The sequence below is a fragment of the Saccopteryx leptura genome, chromosome 3 (assembly GCF_036850995.1).
Source record: "Saccopteryx leptura isolate mSacLep1 chromosome 3, mSacLep1_pri_phased_curated, whole genome shotgun sequence".
In the NCBI taxonomy this organism is placed as follows: Eukaryota; Metazoa; Chordata; class Mammalia; order Chiroptera; family Emballonuridae; genus Saccopteryx; species Saccopteryx leptura.
The window spans coordinates 162816295-162840368 of NC_089505.1; positions in this window are offsets into that span (position 1 = coordinate 162816295).

The following is a 24074-nucleotide window of genomic DNA, read 5'->3' on the forward strand; positions in this document are numbered from 1 at the left end:
GAACGAGATAGTAAATTATAAAAATTATCATGCAAAAAAAATGCAGATATTGACTAAGTAAATGGCAACTCATTGACAATATGTGATAGAGTTGAATATATATCCAACCTTTAGTAAGATCCTTTGTAAAATGAAGGCTAATCAACATATTAAATAAGAATTTTGACTTGGAATAAAATTTTGACTTCTGATAGAAGTGGAGGGTTGTGATGCCCACGTATATGTTAATGCTCCAATGTTCCAAGAGTCTCTGTGTGCAATGACTGTGACAGCTACTTGGCATGCACAACTTGCTCAGGTCTTTAGAAAACTGGATCTTCATTTATTATATACTTTCTCTTCCCCCCTCCACTCTTTCCCCCCTGTTGGCTTTCATGGTCAGACTTCTGAAAGCAGTCTAAACTCACTCTGTCCACATTCTCCCTCTTATTCATTGTGTAATGTACTGTAATCTGGTTTCTGTCCCCGACACTCCACTAAAACTATGTTTGCCAAGGTCACTAATGACCTTTGATGGACAAATTCAATGGAAGCTTTTCTGTCTTTATCTTACTTAACTTCCCTGTTGGATTTGACAGGATGGACCATGGTTTACTTCTTACTATTGCAACCTTTTCCCTGACTTTCATGGTCTCTCTTTCTCTTTATTCAGTTGTGTGTCCCAGGGCTTACCTTAACATAGACACTGGAAGCTACTGGTCTATGTTTGTTGAGTGAATATAAGAATGAACTAATGAAATTACATACTTTTAAATTATTAGTCATTGCCAATAATCAATTTAATCCCCATCTCCAGCAATTTCTCTACCCACCTTCTATCATATACATTTTTAAAAAATGTGTAACTTGCAAGGTACCACATTCTTCATGTTTTTATCTCAGAAATCTTACTGGAGAGTTGGGGGCAAGGCAGGCAAGACAGAAGAAACCGCCGGTCCCTTCTCACATGGCTTCCTCTAATATTGAGCATTATAAATATGCTGGGTCATCAGTTATGTTTTTTAGTACCTCCAAACTCTTAGGAAAAAAGATTCATGTTCTTTTTCTTTCCTCCCCAGGATGTATCACTTAGAGATCCAATAAAGTGTATCCACAAACAGCCACTTGTTGCTTCCTTAGACGTATGACCTGACAAGAGAGGGGAAAAAAATCCAACATAAGACTCCAGGAAAACAAAAGAAATGAGCCAACAGATAATGTGACATACACGCACACACTTTATGCATGTTTAATTTCTGTTGTTTTGGTTGGAAAACAGCTGCAGGTGTCCTCTAATTATAACCCCATTTTCACAAATATCAACTGTCATATTTAATCTGTTATAGTCACCATATAGCCTACTGTTACAGCACATTTCTTTCATTACAAATTTAGCAGCAGAGTCTCGAATGCTCAAGCTAACATTCAGGCTAGTCAATTAATGCATTATTTACAAGTTAAATGTTATTAAAAACAGGTTCTTAATTTGCTAATGATTTAGTAGACCCAAGGCAATATTCTAGGTTTTCTTTTTTTAATTGAAAAATTGAAGAACATTTAAAACAGTTGAAAGGGGAGGGGTGTCAAGGATATTTTGGCTTCCCTCACCATTTTCTGAGTTTCTTTTTTGCTTTCTTCTTATTATGTGTTGTTCTGATTCCTGCACTAACCAGTTGCAGCATGGGTGGGAAGAAAGACGTACAAAAAATAAAAACAGCATAAATACTATTGTGAGTGGTGTTTTAAAAAATCACCAGGGGCCCTGGCCGGTTGGCTCAGCGGTAGAGCGTCGGCCTAGCGTGCGGAGGACCCGGGTTCGATTCCCCGCCAGGGCACACAGGAGAAGCGCCCATTTGCTTCTCCACCCCTCCGCCGCGCTTTCCTCTCTGTCTCTCTCGTCCCCTCCCGCAGCCAAGGCTCCATCGGAGCAAAGATGGCCCGGGCGCTGGGGATGGCTCCTTGGCCTCTGCCTCAGGCGCTAGAGTGGCTCTGGTCGCAACATGGCGACACCCAGGATGGGCAGAGCATCGCCCCCTGGTGGGCAGAGCATCGCCCCTGGTGGGCGTGCCGGGTGGATCCCGGTCGGGCGCATGCGGGAGTCTGTCTGACTGTCTCTCCCTGTTTCCAGCTTCAGAAAAATGAAAAAAAAAAAAAAAAAAAAAAAAATCACCAGGCAGTTTGGAATGACGCAGTACACATGTTCCCCATACAATTCGGCATATTTTGATTTACAATGCCATCCCAGCAGCCCAGCAGGTTACAAAGGTTAGAAGTCAAGGAAATTAAAGGTTATTAGCATTCCACTGTTGTCAGGCTGCACAAATGGAATATATGTCTTTTCAAATACACTTTGAAAAATTAAGAGTTTCTAAGGTTTAAGGGCTTCAGAGCCATCACTACAATCTGGATTTTGTTCTTTGTTTTAATTTTTTTTTCTTCTTTTGCATTTGACCTGGATCATGTTCTAAATCCCCATCTTTCATGTTCCATGATTCCATGACATGTTACTTATTGCTGAAAGATAACCTGGGTGAGGTCTTTGATGGCTCCATAAAAGGGCTCAGCCCCATGAAGCCAGTTACCCCATCTTCCTGCCTTTCTCTCCTGCTGTCTTCCTAGTGTAAGATCATCATCCCCTTTCTCCCCTCCATGTCTCTCTTGTTCTCTTATACCTTTTAAAAAACTCAACCAAGGTGCACCTTCTTAGTGAAATCTTGTTTAAAAAAAGTCTAGTCCACAATTCTCTTTCCCATCTCTTAATTGTTATTTCAGACCTGCATATCACATAGTCACTCGAATGTTACCCTGTGTTTTCTCTACAGCTGTTTCTCCATGGGACAAGCTGTAGAGTAAGAGACCTGACATTTATTAGTGGTGTGATCTACGGAAAATTATTATTTTTTTCTCTAGGTCTCAGTTATATCTTCTCTTAAATGAAGATAAAACCCCTTATTTAATTGTTGGGAGAATTGGTGAGATCATGTATGTGAAGAACCTAGTTCAAGGGCAGAAGCCCATACGCAACAGCACCTGTTGCTGTAATGGAATAAGATAATTTATATCAACCGCTTAGCACAGTGCCTAACTCATGTTTGGCACTCAATAAAATTTAATTCCCTTTGGTACAATAAATAGGTCATAAGCATTACTTGTTTTCATTTTCACTCAGAGTAAAATTTTCTCAAGGGCAAGCACTACATTTATTTTAAAACTCTTCTCTTTGTATAGGTTAATGTTCCATCCTCCATATTATGAAAAGTGTTCTGTGTATCTCTCAGGAAACACAGGCAGAACTGGGTGTCCACTGCCCACCCTGGTGACCTGGGTCAGGCATGCCATTGTTGGTTCTTCCTCTTTCTTTGCCTTACTTTCCCTGTTCCCTCCACTCCTGGAATCACCTTCCTAATAAAGGGCCCTTATCTTGAGCTCTACTTTTGGGAAACCCAAACAAAGTAATGAAAAGCTTCAAATGACAGAAAGACAAAACACACTAAACAGCATCCAAAGAAGCAGGAAAACCTTCATAATTGCCCTAGGTGGCTAAGATGGGAGAATGTCAATAGAATAAAGATGGAAATTCACTCATTCATTCATTCATTCATTCATTTATAGAGGGGCAGGCAATAGTAGGTTTACATTTGCATTATGACATTCTTTGAGTTATACTCATATCTTGCATGTCTTCTTCCATATGAACATCTGTAAATCTACCTTTTCCCACCCCTGTATTGTAAAAATATTTCTTGAGCATCTAGTATGCACCACATCAGGTATTGGTGATCAAAACAGACAAGATTTTTTTGCCCCCAGGACACTTACATTTTGGTGAAGGAACATGCAACAAACAAAGCAACACACAAAATCAAGTCAGGGAGTGATAAGATCTTTGGAGACAAAAAGGGAGAGTAAGAGGTAGAGTGTGTGCAGGACAGGCTGCTATTTTCAAAAGTGTGAACTATTGAAAATGAGCCGAGGCCTGTCTGAGAAGGTGACCTCTGAACAGATACCTGGCTAGGTGAGAATGACCCATCCTTTTTTTTGTACACTGCCTACCATCTTCTGGAGTGAAATAAGGAAAAAAAAATTTTTTTTTTCTAGTCTGGGAATGGGGTCATAAGACAAGATTAAAATCCTGTTGGTTAGAAAAAATGAGGTGCCGAGATTTCTCAGGGTGCAATTTTCCAGGGAGAGCGCTTTCTGCTCTAATGACCATGGCCTGCAGCTCCTGTGTAAGCCTTTCCTTTAGGAATTCCTGTGGGAAGCCTTCATCCTTTTATCTTCTCTCCTGTGCAGGGCATCCTTTCCTTCAATTTCTCAAAGAAAAAGAACACCTTTATTTATATGAAATTTTAGAGTACAGTATATACAGAGCACACTTTTTCTGATTTAATTTTAACTTTTCAGTTACAGTTGATATTCAACATTACATTAGTTTTATAGTTTCATGTGTACAGCATAGTGCTTAGACATGATCCATTAAGTATTTTTATTCTTATTAGAGAGATGAGGAAACTGGGACTTAGGGACTTAGTTTGGGATCACCCAGACGTAGCAGTAGAGCTTGAACTCAGACTCAGTCTTTTGGTAACAATCAAATGTCCATTTCAAAGTTGAGTCTGTGGGCCCCTAAACTGATTTTTGTCTCTTCCCCTGCTACCTCCACCAACCTCTGCCCCCCCCCCAGAGGAGCCGACTTGTATAGGAGGCTGAGCTTCTTCTACAGGACCCCTGGTTCTGACTTCCCATCAGTGCGCACAGGATCAGAGCTCAGAAAATCTAGAAGTTTAGGACTGGAAAGTCTGAGGACAAGTCTTTCAAGAGATTCTGTCTTCCATAGTCTAACTTAGCCCACATGCTGTACTCTTGACTGCGTTTTCTCAATGCTACATGAAGATATCAAAGGTGTTTTTTACAACTATGTAAAAGTTCAAGTATGTGCTAAGGTATCCTTAATGCTTCTCCCTTTGAGAAAATGTGGGGTGAAACTTGGTATAATTGCTCCTGGATCTGTTTCATTCGACCTAGTGGATCCTTTCCTCTACGCCCCCTTCCAGTACATCCTACTTGATTCTGAATCTGAAGGCTCAGTCCCTCAGGGATGGACTGTGCTACCATGTGGGAGACTCAGGGCTGGTTTCCACTGAGGGCGACTCTGCTGCACAGCCTAGGGTGGCAGGTTGAGTGGGGCTCTGCCTTTGGGTCACAGTTAAAAACTGTAGATTTTTAGAAGTTTAAACTTAATGTTTCTTTAAAAAAATTAAGACTTTATTTATGAGAGAGAGAGAGAGAGAGAGAGAGAGAGAGAGGAGGGCAGGAGCAGGAAGCATCAATTCCTGTATGGTGCCTTGACCAGGCAAACCCGGGGTTTTGATCCGGCAACCTCAGCGTTCTAGGTTGATGTTTTATCAGCGGCACCACCACAGGTCAGTCAAAATTCAACGTTCTATGTCAGTATCTCAAAGAATATATGGGAAGCTACAGAACTTTTAAGGAGATTGCTCTTAAAATGTTGGAAATTCAAGATGATGAATGTCCACTTAAGTCCATTTCTTCTGATGTGCAGATTCACAATGCTAAACATTTTTAAAAATTCTTTTTGATATACAAACACTCCAAATGATATTTTTTAATTCTTACTATAATTCTCTGTGAGGTAAGTATTTTTCTAATTCTCATTTTATGCTTCAGTAGCACTTTCTATTTCTCCTTCAAAACACTCTGCTCACTTGTAATTATTTAACAACTTAGTGGTTATAATTATTTGTTTAATATGCAGGAGTTAAAAAGGCACATTCTGGAACTAGGCAGAACTCATTATGATTCCTGGTTCTAAAAGCTGTACTCCATGAGACCTTGAAAAGGTGACCCTGCCTCAGTTTCCTCATCTGTAAAATGTAAACAATAATAATATTGGCCTCATTCGCTTGCTGTGGGTTTTAGAAAGTGATAGTGTGGGCAGGGCTCGGTATTATCTTTGGCATGCTGTGAACATTCCATGATTGCTGGCAATTGTTATTATTACTGTTATTGTTCTATATTAAACAAATGACCATCTGTCATGTTTTTTCAGGGACAGTCTTCATTTGCTAGTTGTCCTGCAATAATTACTAATATTATCTCCTTTGCTCTCAAAAGTGTTCAGTTTGGAAAAACTGTAGCAATGGAGGACTGAGTAGTGGTTTCCAGGAAAATAAACCTGGGAAAAATCTGAGTAAGATTAATGGATTGCATCAATGTCTATATATTGGCGATGACATTGTACTATTGGGTTATAAGCTGTTAGTATTGGGGAAAATTGGATAGAAGGTAACATGGGATCATTCTGTTATTTCTTACAACTCTTGTGGATACACAAAGATTTCAAAATAAAACAGCTTAATTAAAAAAAGAAGAATACAAAATGTTCCAGTTTGAAAGATAAAATAATAGTGTGGTCATCTCAGAAACAATAATCACTGTCTCATCAGGACATGAACACTTTCTATAGAAAGAACTGCAACTGGTTCCCTCTGTTTCCTTTGCCTGGTTTAATCTTTCTTCATTGTACTTATCTCCACTTGACACATTATATTTATTTGTTTATTCTCTTAACATCCATTCATTGAATGACTACTAGGTGCCAGCCTTATATCAATGAGCAAGTTCCTTGTGAAACTTACATTTTATTGGAGGAAATAAATAATAAGCCAAAAATATAATGGATAAATTATTTAGTATGTTGGAGAGTGATGTGTGATTGAGGAAAGATAGAAGTATTAGTCAGAGTTCTTCAGAGAAACAGAATCAACAGGATGTACATAACTTCTTATTATAAGGAACTGGCTCACCTGATTATGAAAACTGAGAAGTCCCGGGATCTGCAGTCAGCAAGCTGGAGACTCAGGAAAGCCAATGGTGTGGTTTCAGTCTGGAAGCTGACAGGCTCCTGACCCATGAAGAACTAATGTTTAAGTCCAAGTCTGAAGGCAACCAGAAGCTGAGGCCCCAGTTTGAAGGTGGGCAGGCAGGAGGACTTCCTTCCCATTCAAAAAGGGTCAACCTTTTCATTCCATTCAGGCCTTTAGCTGATTAAATGAGGCCCTCCCACATTAAGGTGGGGAGTCTGATTTACTCAGTTTACTGACTCAATGTTAATCTCATCCCCAAACATCTTCACACCCAGAATAATGTTTGAAAAAAATCTGACCACCTCATGGCCCAGTCAAACTGACACATAAAATTAACTGTCACAACAAGATAAAGGGGAATGGATACTAGGTAGTGACTGACATATTAAACAGTGTCATGTAGCCTTTTTGAGAAGGAGTATTTGAACAAAGACTTGAAGGTGGTGAGCCATTTACTGGCTTATTGTTCACCTTCCCAGATCAAAAGATAAGTTTTATGAAGCAAGAGATTTAATTTTCCATTTGTTATATTCCCAGTGCTGACATTTATTAGAGCATCACATATATTTGTTAAGTGGATGAGTGAGGATTGAGACTAGGGTTTGGGTTCATTTATATCTCTGTCCTTAGCACAGTGTTTGGCACATCTAAGCAATCAATTAGTTTGGGGTTTTTATTTATTTTTTACTTCTATGATTGTTTATAATAAACATGGGCTTACTTCTTTTTATCATGTGTTCCCAATACTTCAGTGCTTAGAACAGTGCCTGGAATACATGTAGCAGTGAGTTAATTCTTTTTTTTTTTTTAAATTTTATTTATTCATTTTTAGAGAGGAGAGAGAGAGGGAGAGAGAGAAACAGAGAGAGAGAAGGAGGGAGGAGCTGGAAGCATCAACTCCCATATATACCTTGACCAGGCAAGCCCAGGGTTTCAAACCGGCAACCTCAGCATTTCCAGGTCGACGCTTTATCCACTGTGCCACCACAGGTCAGGCTAATAATTCTTATTATTGACTCTGAGCTCAGATAAGAAGAAGGAGGCTAGGAAATGGGAAGTGGCTTGACCATGGTCTCAAGGCCACAAAGCTGTAGGGCTGATGCTTTTCTTCTGGTTCTCTAACTCTTCAATCACAGTGTTTATCTACCTCAAACTGCTTTGAAAATTGTCCTGGGGTCTCTTATTTGACCACAACCTTTCTGTCACTTGCCCTTCTGGTCCCTTGCTTGCCCATACCAGGACACTCTGTGATCCCCAAGTGACAGGCAGGTGGGTTACGCACACCTCCTGGAAGACAGCCGTCTCTCCCAGCTACCACAGTGTCAGGGGACACCCCTCACTTTAACAGAAGTGGAAGGTAATGCAACCTTTTGGCGACCATCGACTTTGTCAGACAATAGTGCATTCAGTTTGAAAGACTTCACCGGGAAGTTGCAGACTTTTAAAACTAATTTGGTGTTTATTCAACTTTGCAATCACTTCTATGTACTATCTGTGTTTCACACACCGTGAAACGGTGCTACACTGTGCAATTGAATTAGTTCTACAGTGACTCAAAGGCATTAAACAATGACTGATATTTTAAGTACTGACTAGGAGGGATTTTTAATTCCTTCCTCATAATGAAAGCAACAAAAAAACCCAGTTACACAACCCTGGAACACTTATTCTCTTTTCTATTCTGGGTGGACCCCACTGAGACCAAAAAAATTCTCCGAGCATTTAGTTTGCTTAATGGCAGAAGAAAAATTAAACAAGCATAGACGTGCAAACTTAATGACACCCAGCAACACTAGAATAACAGTTCCCAGCTTCTAAAACCTGTTATTTAATACAATGGGTAAATCTTGTGGGAGCTTTTCAGGTGCTGCTTAGTCTGAAAAACAGCTACTTCATGAGGAGGATGGGGTAGAGGCAGGGCAAGCACCCTGCTTGCGCTTAATTGCTCGGGAGGGTCTTGGTGCAGTTCAAGGCAGACGGGCTGGTGCAACACAGCCCAAGCTGGACAGTCCCTGGAGGCCGTGACCCTTCTGATGACAACACTGTGGCTATGCGAGGTACCACTGCTGTCAGTTCTGCCAGTGACACTCTGGCACTTTTCATCCAGACCCTTTCTGGAGACGTCACTGACAGAAAGCAAAAAGAGGGAAAAAGAATCCAAACAACAACCACAGCCAGTGAATTAGTGCCATGAAACTACAAGCATTAGCTGGTAATAGTTCAGGGCAGAGCACCTAAGTGATGATTCACATCTAACAATAAATATATGAATAGCTGTTGAAAGCTTGTTTGATTCTCACAAAGAGGCTTAAACAAACATTTGTTTGTTCATTAGTTTTAAGCAACACTTTTATGGCAGGGGATGCATTAAACCTAACAGATGTCTGCGACCAAGATATTTGGTAGTTTTAAAGATGAAGACACAAAGCTGTGCATATCATTTCTGTGGAGTGGCCTTGAAGTACCTGTAATGGAGTGAGATACAGTTATTATGTATTAATGCTGTGAATCTTCATCCAACAGAGAAAACGGATCAGCGAGAAGGAATGCCGCGTCTTGGGAGATAAAGACTTACAGGGGCCCATTCTGTAATTGGTCTTGTGTTTGCATAAACTCATTTTGTTGTTGTTGTGGCATAATTTTTAAAAACGCAAATGGTTTAAATCTGTTCCTGGAGGTAATTTATGCTAAACAGGCATTCCACCATCATAAATCCTGGGCGTGTGGCAATCTCAGCGTGGGTGTCAGGTCGGACTGGGTTACTGAGCAAATGGCCGCTTCAAAAGTTTTAGGGTAATTGCCTCTATAACTCGTTTAGCATAGGCACTGTCAGAAAATCTCTAATTGTCTCGATGCTTCTGTTCCCCCTTTTCCTCCGCCTTTATTTCCATAGTTTTTGTACTGAAGGCTGCTCTCCGTGAAGAATGGCATTGGGCCTTTCATCCTCCACAGCCCATGGATTTTGTTACTGTCAAAGCCTTTGCTCATGACTCTGTGATGTCATCCTTGGTGCGGCCCAGGGGGCAGTGGTTTGACTGAGCACACTTTTGGCCCAGCCCAGGCTCTATGCTTGCCCAAGAAACCACTGTTAGAAGTTTAAAGAAGATAGGTCTTGATGATGGGGTTGGGAAACAATAAAGAGCAAATGACCAAGAACCAAATTCTCCCAAGTTTTTATGAATGCTGGGTGGTTGATGTCTACTTGAATGGTGTGAGCAGTTTCAGCAGCATAGTTTGATTTTCTCTCTCATCTTCTGTGTGTGGGAGGCTTGGCAGGAAGAATGTCATTGGTTTTTTCTATTAGCTCATGGTCTAAAGCTTCTTCTTTTTATTTTTTTCCTTCTTTTTCCAAGTGAGAAGAGGAGGGATAGAGAGATAGACTCTCATATGTGCCCCTACTGGGATACACCCACAACCCCTGTCTGGGGCCATGCTCCCAACAGAGCTATTTTTAGCACCTGAGGCAGAGGCTCCAGGGAACCAATCTCAGCACCTGGGGTGATGCACTTGAACCAATTGAGCCATGGCTGTGGGAGGGAAAGAGAGAAAAAGAGAAGGGGGAGGGGTGGAGAAGCAGATGATTGCTTCTCCTGTGTGCCCTGACCGGGAATCAAACCTGGGACATTCACACGGCAAACTGGTGCTCTACCACTGAGCCAACTGGCTAAGACCAGCCTAAAACTTCCATTGATATGTCTCTGCATATGGGGATTTTTCATCAAACTACATTATAAAATATGTTAAATACTCAACTCCTAAATTCAATTCATTAATTATCTTGCTTAAAATATACTTCAAATAGATCACATTTGACATCATGTGTCACTGATTGTAGAGAAAATGATAACACTTAAAATCAAATGTTTTAAATTTATTTTACTTATTATGGTAGTCATAATATTTTGACATGGAGGGCTGACATGTCAACAGTGCTATTATTACTATGTGAAGCAATGGCATTGAACTGTCTCACCTTCTGTGTTGCTGTTTCAGGGTGAAATGGGCTCTGGGGAAAATGTGGCTACATCTCCAAGGAAGCATCTGCTTATTGAGTCAATATAGATCATTGCTGAATAAAGCAGCCTGAGTGCGAAACAAATGCTGGGGGGAAAGTCCTCACTCTAATCTGTTACTTTTCTTCCATTGGATTAAAAAATAAGAGCTAAAGTGTATGGAGTACTTTCTATGTGCCAGACTTGGACAAAGTGTTTCATGTATTTTATCTCAATTCATTCTATGAGGTGAGGTATGTTTACCCCTGTTTTATAGATGAGAAGACTGAGGCTCTCAGAACATCTATAACATGTACAAGGTCACAAATCTAGTAGGTGGCAAGCTCAGGGTTTGAATGGATCAATTCCTGGCTTTACTCGGATACCAAAGTCATTATTATTTGGTGTGGTTTAAAACTAAAGTCAATTCTGGCTTCTGGCTTATCCTAATTTCCCAGCAGAATTCTATCTTATTTCCAGGTTCTTCTATTGTATCTCTGACTGCTGCAGGATTCTGTAGTAGAACTTGAATGTGGTCAGTGAGTTGGAGTTTAAAAATGCTCTCATACACCTGAGAAGATAAGCTAGGAGGTGAACAACACTCTTCTTTTTGTCTCCAAGCTTTAGAGGGTAAAGGCAGATTCAAAGAAAATGACAAGAAAGGAGGATTTGAGAGCTATGCTTTTCCAGTTATTTAGGACACAGGCAAAGCCAGATTTTTAAAAAGGCTAAATGTAGGTTTGACCCTGCTTGAACTGAGCACCAAAGCAATGAGGAATAGATGACTTGGAATTCTTCACAGCAGTGGTATTCTCTGTGCCCGACTAATTAAACTCTAGCATAGAGTTCCTGGTGGGCAGGGTCTTGTCACCCTGGTCCTTGTTTTGTGCAGAGTGGGTGTCCAACCAATATTTGTTCAATGTGGTTATTCATCCACAGCCAGTGACCAAAAGCTAGTTCCAATCTTAACCCCTCATTCCCCAACTATTGATTTGTTTATAAAATACTTTTATTTTTACCAGAAGGTCTACAGCAACACCTTAACAATTAGTCTTGGCAACTCAAAACTAGTGATTTGTTCAACTAATGTGTATTTACTATTATTTTTATGAACAAAGCTCTGTGTTAGGAGCTTTAGATATAGTAGAAGCAAATAAAATAGACAATTGTGGGAGATATACATCAGTGGACTAATTAGACAATTAGATAATTATTTAATTATCCTGACGGCAAGTCTTACAAAGTGTAAGTGGTATGGTGCATATAATAAGAGAACTTGATTTAGACTGAGAGCTTTCTTAGAGAAATGATGCTTGTGCTGAACTATTAAGGATGAATGAGAATGACCCAGGGGAAGTGGAGTAGGGAAGTGATAGGAGGAAGAGTGTTAAACAAACAACCCAGGGAAAGTGAGTGTACTGGTGAGAACAGTTCAATCAAAAGGAGTTCAGTTGTGTTCTGAAACATAAACCAGATCAGTGTGGCTGGAACAGAGATTGAGGAAGTGGGGAGCAGTGCAGCAAAAGAGGACTTTCTTTTTTAACCAGTTAAAACTTTTTGGTTGCAACAATAAAGGGAATTTGTAGGCTCAGTAAAATGAAAAATCCAGAGGTAGGATGGTTCCAGTCATAACTTCATCAGAGATCTTTATTGCTCTGTAGTTTTCTTGGCTCTAACCTCACTCACCTATTGACTGATGACCCCTAAGGTAGTGAAGTAATTGCAGCAGCTCCAGCCCTCACACCTGCCTTCCACATCAAGCTTGTGACAGCATTACTATAAGAAGCTCAAGCTTTAGCTTGATTGGAGCAATGGCGATTATGTGCCTCACCATAAGCCATGCACAATGTTAAGAAGGTAGCAATGATCTGCTTTAACTTCCTGGACCAGGTTTTCTATCTCAGTAGCTTTGCCGGAAGCACAGAGATTATAAAACAGAAAGTGTAGACTGGATAATAGGGAGGCCACATTGTCCTCTATCAGGCTGAAGAAGAGAAGGTAGGTCTGTGCTATAGGATTTGGGGCTTATTAAAACCACAGAGAGTCATTAAAAAACTTTTAACAGGTCAGTAAGGTCATTAGATTAAAATTACATGTTTAAAAACAGCATTAGGAACTCTATCTTGTATCTATAGTTCCCAAGAAGATAATTATTGTCAGGTAAATAAACAAAATCAGTAGATTAGGACCAAAAATATAAATCATTTCTCTAGTCTTCTTAATGGTAAGAATAGATAATTCTTATTAGTGTATTTAATAATAGCTAATACAAATAAACCAGCCAGTCTGAAAAACATTTTATAAGCATTATGTCATATAATCTTCACTATAATACTAGGAAGATTCCACTATCACCATATTATTACTGATGGAGAAGCTGAGGTATAGAGTTTAACTTACCCAAAGTTACATAACCAGAAATGGCAAGGCTAATAGCTGTCTGAATTGAAATATTGTGTTATTTCCTCTAAACTTTAGGATATTATGGGGGTAAACAATTATTGAACAAAACCTTATGGCAAGATTCAGGAATCTCAACTGGGCAGCCCAATTGTGTAGAATCTGCCAGAATTAAAAAATATATATATATTGGGCCCTGGCTGGTAGAGCACCAGCCCAGCAAGTGGATGTCCCAGGTTCGATTCCTGGTCAGGGCACACAGGAGGAATGACTATCTGTTTCTTCACTCTTCCCCCTCTTACTTCCCTCCCTCTCTCTCCCCACTTCTCGCACCCAAGGCTCTATTGGAGTGAGTTGGCCCCAGGCACTGAGGATGGCTCAATGGCCTCCGCCTCAGGCATTAAGAAAAAGCTCGGTTGCTGAGCAATGTAGCAATGCCCCAGATGGGCAGAACATCACCCGGTAGGGGGCTTGCTAAGTGGATCCTAGTCAGGGGCGCTAGTGGGAGTCTGTCTCTGCCTCCCATCCTCTCACTTAAAACATAAAACAGAACACACCCATATATATAGTAGTAAAATATACATAATGTAAAAAAATTTGTCATTTCAACCATTTTTTTCTTTTTCTTTCTTTCTTTTTTTTTTAGTGAGAGGAGGAGAGACAGTGAGACTTCCATATGCACCCCAACTGGGATCCACTCAGCAACCCGTCTGTGGAATATGCTTAGATCAACCAAGCTATTTTTAGTGCCTGAGGCTAATGCTCTCAGACCAACCAACCAAGCCATCCTCAGTACCCAGGCCAATGCTCAAACCAATGAAGCCTCTGGTTGAGGAAGGGAAGGGGGAGGGGAAGGGGGAGAAAAGCAGATGATTGCTTCTCTTGTGTGCTCTGACCAAGAATCAAACCCAGAATGTCCATATTCCAGGCCAATGCTCTATCCACTGAGCCAGCCAGCCAGGGCCATTTTAACCATTTTTATGTGTACAAATCAGAGGCATTAATTATATTTGCAATGTTGTATAACTATCACCACTATCTATTTCTAAAACTTTTTCAACACCATAAACAGAAACAGTTAAGCAATGAGTAACTTCCCATTCCTTCTTCTTTCAGCCTCTGATAACCGCTGATCTACTTTCTGTGTTTATAGATTTGCCTATTTTAGATATTTTATATAAGGGCAACCATACAATATTTGTTCTTTTGTGCCTTATTTTACTTTGTGCTTATTTCGTTTAACATAATGTTTTCAAAGTTCATCTGTGTCATAACATGTATAACTTCATTCCTTTTCAAAGATGAATAATCTGCCAGAAATTTGGCAAAACTATTCTTCTTAGTACAATGATTACAAAATATTTGAATCTGAATAACTACAATTTTAACCAACCATTACACTCTTTAGTTTCCACCATCCCTGTGGTACTCTATTGTCTTAAAATCAGTAGCCTACTTCCACTTAATAACGTTTCTTGCCAGGCTCACAGGCATTTGCAGTTGCAAACATTGCCCTTGTGATGGGGCTGATAGAGCTCTTGGAGACTGATTAGACTGAGTTCTCTCCTCAAGAAGGTAGAAATTTGTCTCTGTACACCTTTTGCCATCACCTATTAGCACAGTGTCTTATATAGTAAGTGTTTAATATATATTTATGAACTCAAATTTAAATTCAATGTAGCAAATCTTTATTGAATGCTTATAATGTTCCAGGTATGGTGATAAGGGACATAGTCAAAACAGGTAGCAAAAGATAATGTGGTTGCTTTTTCTAAGAGAAAATGACCTTAAAATATTGATATCTTTTCCTTTGTATAGTTTTTTTTTTTTATTTCCGAAAGAATGTTCATATGTATTAGCTCATTTAGTACTGTGATAACTGACATACATTTGCTTTTGAAATGAATGGCTACTTTTTAGTATATTTCAAATGGAACAAGTTGGAAGAGGTTATTGGTTAACCAAGATTTTTAAGGTTTAATTTAATGGGTGGTAAGTGATGAATTAATTCTTTAAGAAAAAGATTTCTTTAAATCTAAAAATAGTTTGTATAAAGGACATTGTTCCTCAGCCAAGTTGGGAGATGTGCCAGTTTTTGCCATGCTCACCAACTTTCCTGCCGTTTCATGAACTTAGCTCTCTTGATAGCTCCGGGATTTAAGTTAAAAGGGTGCCTTAAAACAAAATCCAGAGCACATTGCCCTTGTCTCTTCATCTGTACAGTGTGTCCCTGGATCTGCTGTGAAGACTTTTAGAGAGTAATTTCAGAGTTTCTTGAGTTCACCAGACTGATTGTCACCTGGAACTGTCCCACTTATTTAGTTGTCAACAACATGCTAGTGGAAATGCAGCAATAGCTGCCACACAGACTTTAACAACTTTCCTGTCTTGCTATGTAGCCGAAAATATGGGGCTCTGTCTTCATTTGTCACAAGCCTTCTCACCCCTGAGATTTGTGGGAAGAACATATGTGGAAAGAGCCAGCCATTAGTCGTAAGATGGCTGAGAGGAGATGGTGTGTTTCTGTATTTTGCTACTAAGCCTTTAGTCTCTTGTCATTACCAAGTAAGCATAAAAGGGGCCCATGAAAAGCAGTGAACTGGTATCACTTAAAGAATCCAAATGCAAATCACAGTTACAAAAAGTGCTTTTTGTCAAACATTAGGAAAGAACATTATTACATTTGAACCAACCTACCTAAGAAAACTGTGTAGGAGGCAGAGAAGGAGGCTCTTGGAATGGGAGGAAATTCCAGTTCAGTCTGGTTTACAGAAACTTCAACCACAAGCTCTTTTCAAAAGGATATCAGGATTCAAGCATTACATCATTTAAAGAGATCCTCATTGGTGTTCAGACCCTGGCTGGTGGAATCTGGTTCTCTTTATTTAATCCCTTCTCAGCTGAGGCATTGCACATTTAACTTTGGGAATATACTTTTCATGTTGTTGCCACAGCAGTTAGCATTCTAGCAGGAAGCATTTGAAGGAAGTTGCTTTCTATAAACCCTTCATCTTAGAGTAAGTTTTTATGTTTAGAATGTCAAAAGTTATTTCAAATGTTCTGTAGCTATATAATTGCAAAAGCAGCATTACTGCAAAAAATGCTTCAATAAAATTTTTTGAAAAATAGAGAACACAATTCATTGTATGATTAACTTCCGCACACCTCAGTCCCCTTTCTCTTCTTTTCTTCCAGCTTTACCGAGATATAAGTGACACATAATATTGTGTAAGTTTAAGGTGTACAATGTGTTGGTTTGATACACATATATATTGCAAAGTGATTACCATAGTAAGTTTAGTTAATGCCCCATCATGTCACATAATTATCATTTTGTTTTGTAGTAAGAACATATAAGATTTATTCTCTTAGCAACTTTTAAGTATATACTATACTATAGTTAACTATAGTCACCATGCTGTACTTAGAACCCCAGAACTTATTTATCTTACATATGGAAGTTTGTACCCTTTGACTAATATCTTCAAATTTCCCCTACTACTTGGCACTTGGCAACCATTATTCTATTCCCTGTTTTCATATCTTGGTTATTGTGAATCATGCTGCGATAAATTTGGAGTGCAAATAGCTCTTTAAATAGGGATTTTATTTTCTTCAGATATATACCTAGAAATGAGATTGTTAGACCAAATGGTAGTTCTATTTTTAATTTTTTGAGGAACTTCCATACTGTTTTCCATAATGGCTATACCAGTTTACATCCCCGCCAGCAGTACACAAGGGTTACCTTTCCTCCACATATTTATCTCTTGGTTTTTTGATAGCAGCCATTCTAACAGGTGTGAGGTGATATCTCATTGTGGTTTTGATTTGTATTTCCCTGATTATCGGTGAAGTTGCACATTTTTCACATGCATGTTGACTATTTGTATGTCTTCTTTGAAAAATATATATTCAGGTCTCCTTGTCAATTTAAAAATTGGTTTGTTTGTTGTTTTTCTTTTACTATTGGGTTATATGAATTACTTATGTATTTTAGATATTAGTTTCTTATCAGTTATATGATTTACAAAAAATTTTTCCCATTCCACAAGTTGCCTCTTCATTTTGTTGGTTGTTTTCCTCTTTTGCATAGAAGCTCTTTAGTTTGATATAGTTCCACACGTTTATTTTTGCTTTTGTTGTTTATGCTTTTGGTGGCATATCCAAAGACTTGTTGCCAATATCAATGTGAGGAGATTTTCCCTATATTTTCTTCTAGGAATTTTATAATTTTAGGTCTTACTTTTAAGTATTTAATTTATTTCAATTTAATTTTATGAATGATGTAAATAGGATCCAATTCATTCTTTTGTAGGTGAATATTCAGTTTTTCTAATGCCATATATTGAAGATACTATCCTTTCCTCATTGAGTTTTCATGGCTCCCTTGTCAAATATTAGTTGACCATATATGTGTGGGTTTGTTTCTGGACTCTTGATTCTGTTCCATTGTTCTATGTGTATGCCAGTATGGTACCGGCATAAAAGCAGTTTTTATTACTGTAGCATTGTGATATAGTTTGAAACCAGGAAATGTGATGCTTCCAAGATCTGCTCTTCTTTCTCAGGATTGCTTTGGCTATTTTTGGTATTATGTGGTTCCATACAAATTTTGCAATTATTTTTTTTCTATTTCTGTAAAAAATGATAAGGATTACACTGAATCTATAGATAGCTTTAAGAATTTCAATCAGTCATTTTCTGTTATAGTCATGCTCTTTTGGATCAACATGTTGCTTTACCTTGTCATTATAGAAGAATATTAAAATTACAAGTTTATAACTAAAATTAATATAATATATAAAAAGTTTATAACTAAAATAAAATCTACAAAAATTGAAGTAACAAACTAATGGCCACCAAAGAGACATGTAGCTATCTTGGTTAAATGGTGACAATATTATTTGCGTATTTCTCACTTTATTTAGGAAAGGGTATTGATATAGTTAATGATTTTAAAAGTATACCATTCTGGAATTATCTTGAAATCTTTTTGTCTTCCCACTGGATTCTTGAATGAAACACAGACAGTAGCTGTAGGTCAGAGTGATAAAATAACTCATAACAGTTTGGGAGTTGTGAAACTTAGGGCTATTATCTTGATTTCATATCACCTCCCCATTCTTCTGATGGTGATATAGGTAATAGATGTTTCTAGTGAATAAATTAAAACCTTTTCTTTTTCAGTTACTTTTGTTTTTTTATAACATCCCTGGAGATAAATGGAGACAACTACCACAAGAAAGAAACAGGTATAGAGAAATAAAGAATTATATAAAATAGAAGAATATAGGGAAGAGAATACGGACACCCATTTGCAAGAGACCTGGGGGCTGAGATGTCACTGCTAGCCAGTAGATTAGGGAGCAAGGAGATACTTCTTGGGCTTTTCAAACATGATGTGCTTTTTCTCTCTTCTTGTTCTATTACTACCAAAAAGAAATAATAATTATATAATTTTTGACTTCACCATCAGGATTTTATCCTCAAAGATATGAAGAGAAGGGTGGAAGTGTAAATCCCCCAATGGCTGACCTTCAGAGGAAGTAGAAAGTTCAGAAAAAGAGTGTGTATGAATAGCTGGGAGTATTGCTCTCTATTTACTCATTTCCACACAGGGACCTACATTTCAACTGGTACAGAATTGGCAGTTGACTCAGAATGATATACTGTTTAATACTGTAAAATTAGTTGTGTTTGAAAGAGTAACACATACATTTTTTAACCTGGCTCACCAATGTTCCCTTGTTACTTATGAAACCATTTTCTAGAATGAAGTCTCCCTCTTTCCCAAAGCTCAAAATTATCAGTCATATTGAAAAGAAGAGTGAAAACAAGCCAACAAACTTCTGTGCATTTAATTCCAGTTTGTAAATCCATCTTTCAAATGTATCCGTGTTGTAAGTCAGGTTCCTCAAGAAGCAGACTCTGCAAGAATGCCCTGCTTTTGGGGGGGGGGAAAGAAGGGAATAGGATTGGGGAGAGGAAGAAGTCAAACTGTGGTGCAGTTCCAGCAAAGACCTCAGGGTCCTGTGACCTTGTCAGGGGCCCTTTCACAATCTCTAAAGCTGGCTTAGCATTACAGAGTTGTGCTGATTGGGGCTAGGACATTACACACTTTCAGTGACCAGTTATGGCATATGGTGGCCCTAGAGGATGGGCTGTGACCCTGGCACTCTAGGCCAAGTACTAGAGAAGGCCTTAGCTGAGAGCTGTAAGTGGTCAACACTACCGGTCACTAAGGGGATGAGTGTCTCAGTCTCTGAAGATAGATCTGGGCAGTACACCACAGCATCTACTGCAATTAAGATAAAAAATTACAGCAAAATAGACTTCTAAGATTATTTAATTCTTTGGAAAACTGCCGAAGTAAACTCAGGATGATAACAACTTCAAAGACAGGCCTCACTGGCCCAGTGATGACAAATACTTTAGAAATTATAAGGCAAAGCTCTTGCTTGAAACCTTTCCCCTTAGATCTTCACATGAATGGCTTTTCCACATAATATACAGTAGCAAGAATACAGGAACTATTCTGATTTCTGATGTGTATGATGGTGGAATATAGGGGTAGGAGTGTAGCTGCTTTTATCGCAATCTGCTTAGAAGAATAAAAAGTGATTGGCTTAACTTTCTCTACTCTAGTTTGAGTTCACATTTGAAGAGGATGAGATAAAGCTTTCACTCTGGATCTTTATGTGTAAGAAGAGTTAAAATCTGCTGCCAGGTTAGGGAGCATTGCAGCCCCAAAATGGAATCTAAAAACCGGTTGTGGGTCTGGAACAATGCCTTGTACAGCATCTCTGTTCAGAGCCACTTTGGGGAGCAAAGGGATCATCATGGCATTACCTACAATAATCAAGGGCTGTCTGAGCTTCAGGAGGTGAAGCAAGAAGATATGTGTGCCTAATGTTGAAGAAAAGCATTTTTATGTCTGTTAACATTTATGGTGTCCGATTGAGTGGGTTAGAAAAATAAAGACAGATGGTGACAGATTAAGGCGAACACTTACAATACCTACAATATTGCACCCACTCCAGCCGAAGCTCTCCTGCTCAACTTCCTCTACAACTCACAGTCAAATGTCACTTAGTGACCCTGAAGAGAAGAGCAATTTATGATGGATCAGGAATCAGGATTAACCATACATTTATCATGGAATGAAGAATCAGAAACTTCACTTAATGTATAACTGTGATGTTTGTCTGGGTCTGGTGGATCATTACTTTGCAATCACTCCTTGTGTTAGGAAGCAGGAATTGATTAGCCTAGGGTCATTAAGTCCATCCCCTGCCTCCAGGCTGTACAGTTTGTGTAAATGGTTCCAGCTGGATATGCCCCTATGCTATTCTTAAGGAGCTCCTGAAGAGGAAATTACGAGATATCCCAGAGGAGTGCATTGTGAGGGTCTCATAGCCTTAAGGTTTAAGAAGTTCTTTTCCATATATAAGGAGCACTGGATGAGGGAGTCATGAAATCTAGGCCCTCATGTCAGCTCTAATACTTAGCAGTGGTTAGACCTTAGGGTAGGCATATATATATATTTTTTACTTAGTTTTTTCAACACAGAGGAGAGTGAAAGTACTTCTCCTGACACCCCTGGCACCCCCCACAAGACTGTCAGAAGATCAAAGGAGACAGTGATATGTAGAGTGCTGTTGCATTTCTAAATTAGGTTGTGATTTATCAATTCCAGGGTACAAATTGAAATCAATTAGATATAATTAAGGACTGATCAGGCTATGGAAAAGCAGATGCGATTAAGAGTGAAAAGCTTCAGTGAGTTTAGATTGAGAGAAGAGGTATAAGATAGAGTCTATCCTGTTTATGGTTGAACATAAGCTGCATTCGACTTGTCATGTTCAAGCCTGTTGCCCTCATCACAGTGTGATACCAAAGACTAAGTTATCAGATATGGGGGTTTCAGTAATCATTATTGTGTTTAAGTGCCATTTGGAATGATTTTTGTTTCTAGCTGTAAGATGCTTGATGACCTGGAGTGCCCCATCCTTTATTTGGCTGAATCTAATTACTAGTAGAACAGTGTGGATTCGATGTCGTACAAAAAACCCACCCACTCATTTCACATGTGTTTCCATATCACATAATGAAAAATACATTGTAGCTTCAAGCTGCTGATAAATGATGGTGAATTTTTTCCAATGTTGGAATTGGTTAATGTCTGATAAATGTCTTTCATAAATTCACCTAAGCTTTTTGAGTACAAGAGAGCATCCATTATCACGCAGAAATACAAGCTTTCCCTGGATAAGCCTCTCACCATGACCCTACCTTTGCTTTGCTGGCATATGAGTTGGGGCTGGTTTGTTGTTGCTGCCCAATGGGCTATGTGGCTGCCCTGGAAGAGCTGTGACCCTTTCTCCTTCCACACTTGGACACAATTTGTCCTGTCTCTTTCACCCTTGGAGAGCCTCACAGCTGGTCTGCATGATACCCGCTATCATTTTTATGATAAATGGAGGTCTTTTGTAAAGTACAATGTCTCTGCCTTGCTGTGGTGAATGCAATGCCTCCTCCCAGGATAATGCACTTCCTGTTGCAGGAATTGCACAGCCACTTCTGCTCTTTGATTTTTGCCTTTCCCTTTCCCAAAGTTTGGTGGTATTTCCTCCCTTTTTAAATTTAATTCTTGGGGCTTTACAGAAGAGTTTGCTTGAGGCTTCTGGTCCTTCAGAGGTTTTAAAAAGTTTTTCTTTTTTTTAAGTAATGAGTGGAGTTATATAAACAACAAGATGTGAAGCTCAAAATAATGTAATACATAATATTTGGAATAGCACTTTATCATTTACAGAGTATTTTCCTTACCAAGATTGGCCTTTATTTCATTTGTGTTCACAACAATGCCACAAAGTAGATAAGAAAAAAGATCAGAAAACTGGGGCTCAATGAATTTATTGCTTTATTTCCATGTTTCTAGCAAGTGATGGTGCCAGTATTCCAACTCGTCTCTTGATGATTTATCCCATGACTTTTTTAACTTAACCACAATATTTAGCACTAAATGAAACTTATAATAATGTTATTTGGCACATTAACTACATAACTACATGTATATTGGTGATAGGTCTGCCTAGCCATTAGGCATCCATGGTAAGTTCCATAAATGAAAAGGGAGAATGTGTTTTAGGCACAAAGTCAACACTTGTAAATTGTGGAGTGAACAGAGGAGGAGAGAAAACAGGTGTGGTTTCCAGCAGTTCTCCCACACAGGCCTCAGCAACTCATTTCAGGGAGGTGCTGTCCTACTGTAAGCCAGTTCTGGTGCCTCAAACTCGGGAAGTGCAAGAAGGCAGAGGCTGAGGCTGGTCAACCTCCTTCACTTCCCAGCACTTGCTTTGGGATGCCACCCTTAAGTTCCACAAGAGAAAAAGAAAGTAGATGCCTAAGAGAAACAATAGCTAAAATAATTAGAATTTAGCAGGTGGCTAAGGTGACAAGTTTATACCTGTGATGATTAGTTTTACCTGTGAACTTGACTGGGCCACAGAGTACCCAGATATTGGGTCAAACATTATTCTGGGTATATAGATGAGGGTGTTTTGAGATGAGATTAACATTTGAATCGTAAGACTGAGTAAGGCAGATTGTTTTCTTTAACATGGGCAGGCCTCATTCAATCAAAGAACTGAATGGGACAAAGAGGCTGATCCTACTCCAAGTGAAAGATGATGCCCCCTGCCTGATCAGCTTCAGACTGGGACTCCAGCCTTTGTCTGCTTTTAAACTTGAAGTGAAACATCAGCTCTTTCTGAGTCTCATATGTCTATCCTGTTGGTTCTGTGTATTTGGAGAATGTCGACTCACATAACATCCCTCCAATAAGGTAGGTGATAAATAGTAAATGCTAAGGCAGAAATGACAGTAGCAAGTAGACTATGGAGGTCTGGGGAAGAAAAATTGGGTTCCTGGCAGAGAAGACACTCAAGAAACAGGACACAAAAAAATACAGAGATTGTTGTATTCTTGATACAATGTATGGATATGATTTCTCAACTTCGCTATGTTCTTTCAGGACAGAAAGTGTAATGGGGAGGTGGCAAACAGAGAGGCTAAAGATGAAGGTAATTTGAGCTTGACTTAGGCCAGATTCTGAAGCAAGGATTTTGAATAATCATAAAACAATGTGAACTGTGCTGGGGTGAAAGAATGAGAGAAAAGTAGAGAGAAGAGAGGATGAGGAAGAGCCATTCTGAAAGAGTAAGAGAAGCGTATACAGGGAGGGCACCTCAAAAATTATGAACTTAACTTCAGCCAGTTTTGCTTGCTCCTCTCCTGAAGATGAACTTAAGTGCCATTTCACTTTGTCAAATAAAATTCCACTTAATTTTCACTCCTGCCAGCAATTATTTTTTATTCATTTATTCAACTAATTTTCATTGAGTGCTTACTCTGTACCAAGCCCTGATCAAAAGTGGTAGGGATATAACTATAAACTAAACAGTCAAAATCCCACGTCCTCCTGTCTTTCAGATCATGGATCCTACTCTAGTAGAAGTCAACATTTTGAACAAACAAGACGATCCCTGCTATGAAGGAGCTTATAGTCCAAAAGGATGACTTACACATGCACAATTAATGATAACAGGACAATAAGACATATGGGAAAAGACTTGAGGAAATGAGAATTACTCCCCCATAATTTTTTGACCCACTTGGAGATCCTACCATTAAGTCACATGATTATTTAGTGCCTAACAGATTGCAAACTACATCTGACATAGATTATCTTAATTCGTGCTCTGAAATTTTTTAAGTGAGATAGAACAGATATTATTAATTTCAAGTTTGAAAA